This window comes from Rattus norvegicus, chromosome 3, assembly GCF_036323735.1.
Source record: "Rattus norvegicus strain BN/NHsdMcwi chromosome 3, GRCr8, whole genome shotgun sequence".
Classification (NCBI taxonomy): domain Eukaryota; kingdom Metazoa; phylum Chordata; class Mammalia; order Rodentia; family Muridae; genus Rattus; species Rattus norvegicus.
Genome location: NC_086021.1, coordinates 76,037,294 through 76,040,875, shown reverse-complemented (window position 1 = coordinate 76,040,875; position 3,582 = coordinate 76,037,294). Strand labels below are relative to the sequence as shown.

Here is a 3,582-nt window from a genome sequence, read left to right as displayed (position 1 = left end):
TCAGGAGCGAGGATTCCTGCAGTATCTCCTTGGAACAGAATTGCCAGGTCATCCTACCTTCAACTTTACTAGGTACTAACTTTTTATTTTTTTCCTTTTCTTTTTTTTTCAGAGCTGGGGACCGAACCCAGGGCCTTGCGCTTGCTAGGCAAGCGCTCTACCACTGAGCTAAATCCCTAACCCCACTAGGTACTAACTTATGAACTCAAAAGGGACGGCACTGCCAGATTTAGCCAATTAAAGCCCAGAATGCTGTTAAATTCAAACGTCAAATAATCATAATTCTCAATGTAAGGATATTTCACGCAAAATTTATATTTTATAAACACTGACTTTATTCTAGAATGGTTTCTTTTCTTTCTTTTGGTTTTTCTTTTTCTTTTCTTTTCTTTGTTTTTGTTTTTGTTTTGAGACGGGTTCTTTCTACAAAGCTCTGGCTATCCTGAAACTTACTATGTAGATCAGGGCTGGCTCCAACTCACAGAGGTTTGCCTGCCTCTGCCTTCCAAGTGCTTGGCAACCTTAAGGTCAGTGAGCTTTACCAAACCACAGACGTTAGTCAGTGAAGAGTGAGTGAGGGGGAGGGGCGTGAGCGAGGTGGTTGGGGGGTGGCAAAACACTTCTCTTCCTTTCCCTGCTGGATGGTCAACCCAGATGATTTTGAGGTTAGCCCAGAGGGCTCGAGAGCATGCTGACTAGTTATGTATACAACACACTGGCTCAACAAGTATGTACCACTAAGTGCATGGCAGGCTGGTGCCAGGTTCTGGAAATATAATTGTGAACAGGACCGACCAGGGTACTTGTCCTCACTGAGCTTCCAGCACAGTGAAGGAATGGAAGTCAGGGACCCTGAAGAGTATGCTAAGGGACCAGTGGCCTGCTGGCTGATGGCTTGTGGTTTTTGCTCACTTGGCTGGTGGGAATCTCCTACTATGGCTGATTGAAGAGCTGCAGTTCTGACATCCCTAAACACTTAGAAGGGAACTGAAGGAAACAGCCAGTGCTCAGGGTGACAGGCCCTGGCTCCGGCAGCCCATTGCATGTAATACTTACAAAGGACATTGTTGTTCAATCTGGCTCAGTTGTGGGCTTGGTGAAAAGGATTCAGATGGCATAGGAATTGATCTTTTTTTTTTTTTAAATCGAATTGAGAAGAAATCAATTATTGGGAGGTATAAGATAAAGTATTATTATAATTATAATTATTGTTTTGGTTTGTCTGTGTAGCCTTGGCTGTCCTGGAACTCACTCTGTGGAACAGTGATCTCGAACTCACAGAGATCTGCCTGTCTCTGCCTCCTGGGATTAAATGCATGCATCATCACGGCCAGGCAAAATGCATTTTTTTTTTCTGGGCAAAGTGGCTTTATTAGTGTGGCAGGATCACAACAGGACTTAGGAATTAGCATTGGGGCCCTTCTTCTTTTGGGTTGGGCCCTTGACAAAGCGTCGGTTGTACTGCATTCGCCTCTTGGCTCGGACCGTCTTCTTCTTCTTTTCTTGTTTGGCCACCTTGGGAGTCCGACCTCTCACTTTTCCAGCACGAGCCAAGGAACCATGGACTTTACCTCCCAGCATGCAGCCAGCTACTTCTAGAGTGGTCAGGGCCTCTACACCACACCGGCCTAGGGTGGTCTCATCCTCCAGTGGCGAGCCTGCCAGAAGCAGGACTTGATCTTCGGGGCAATGACTTCCAGCGCGGCCACATGAGCTCTGATCTGGGCGACTGTCTCCTGGCTGGTCACCTCGAGGGTGTTTAGTTCCTGGGTGCGGACAAAGAGCTGCATGTTGGCTACTAACCTGTGGACTCCGCTGCTGCTCCCACAAAGAAGTAGTCAAGGAAGAGGAAGAAGTGGGGGGGCGCACGTCCTCACCGTCTGCTGCGTGTCACCGCAAAATGCATTTTTTACATCTATAATATTAGATTTTTTAAAAATAATTTTACTTCCAAAGACAAATGTAAAAGAGTCTAATAGCCGTAGCTGTAAATTCTAGTCCCTCTATAGATGAGGGCTCAGGTCTCTACCTGCTGTATTGACCTTGCCTCAAGAGACCTTCAGAGACTTCTGCTTTGTTCCCTCGCCTCTTTATTGAGCCTTATAAACCCATTCTTTTCACAAAATTGACAGGACACTTGGCCTGGGCCAGATACTCCTCTAGAGGCTTCAGAATGAAGAACGCGGGCACAGGACCCTTTTCTATCTCTTCCCTGCTCTTTCTAGAGGAGTTCCTGCCATCTCTTCCTTGCCACGCTGACTTCCGTGTTTAGCTTTCTTTCTAGGGATATTTCAGTCGGGAAGGTTGCCCAAAGACGCTCTCCCCGTATTGTGTCCTTGTTCTTGAGGTCCTCAGTGGCAGACTGAAGGTCCCTTTCAGTTGGAAGTTGGAGTCTTCTGATCATTTCCATATTTTTCCTACCATGCAATCTATTACTCTGTACTTATTTTAAGTGATTATACACACATAAATGCAGACACGTTTTTCCAAGACAGATTCTTTTTTTTTTTTTTTTTTTTTTTCAGAGCTGGGGACCGAACCCAGGGCCTTGCGTGTGCTAGGCAAGCGCTCTACCACTGAGCTAAATCCCCAACCCCCCAAGACAGATTCTTGATATATGTCTTAGGGTTTTACTGCTGTGAACAGACACGTGACCAAGGCAACTCTTATAAAGGACAACATTTAATTGGGGCTCGCTTACAGGTTCAGAGGTTCAGTCCATTATCATCAAGGCAGGAGCATGGCTGCATCCAGGCAGGCATGGTGCAGGAGGAGCTGAGAGTTCTACTCTTTCATTTGAAGGCTGCTAGAAGATTGGTTTTCAGGCAGCTAGGAAGAAGGTATTAAAGTCCACGCCTACAATGACACACCTATTCCCACGAGGCCACACCTCCTAATGGTGCCACGCCCTAGGCCAAGCATATTCAAACCACCACACTGTATGACCCAGTAGGCCTTGGACTCATGGTCTTCCTTCTTCAAGCTACCAAGCAGCTAGGGTATCATGTATACAGCTTATAAAATTATCTACTTACATAATTTTTGTCTAGAGACATTTTATGCTTAAATTATTTATGTTATTTAACGAACTTTTCCTGAATATAAAAAATATACATTTGCTGTGCACAATTTGGGGAAGGACAGAAGTAGAAACAATAACTGTCATCAAAACAACCTAGTCATTGTCTTTTTGTGGTACATCCTTCTAGTCATTTATTTTTGTACAATCTTACAAATGGCAATCATATCCTCGTTTTACTTACTATAGCATACTCTGAAAATTCTGTCACTACCCTTTGGCATTTTTTTTTTTGAAGGTGTGAGTGCAGACGATACGTGAAGTTCCATTTTTAAGCTAAGCCCGGTTTTCTGCTTAGCTCCTTATAACTGGAAGAGGCTTCTTTAGAGGGTGGTTAAGTTTTCTCTTCATCCTAAGCTACAAGAAGGCAAGATCAGAATATGTAATTGTCCTTCTCCACAGCAGCCACAAGCAAAATGTAACTGAAGCAACTCGCTTATGCATGTGCCATGCGCCTCTAGTCATCATTAAAAAGGGCAAAACAACAGGAAACTCAGACTGCA

The 3,582-nt window shown here is 44.6% G+C and overlaps 1 pseudogene; it reads right to left on the bottom strand.

Moving 5' to 3' along the window:
* Nucleotides 1–311: 311 nt before the first annotated feature.
* On the bottom strand, nt 312–2,504 carry Fau-ps1 (FAU ubiquitin like and ribosomal protein S30 fusion, pseudogene 1; annotated as a pseudogene).
* Between the last annotated feature and the right edge of the window lie 1,078 nt (nt 2,505–3,582).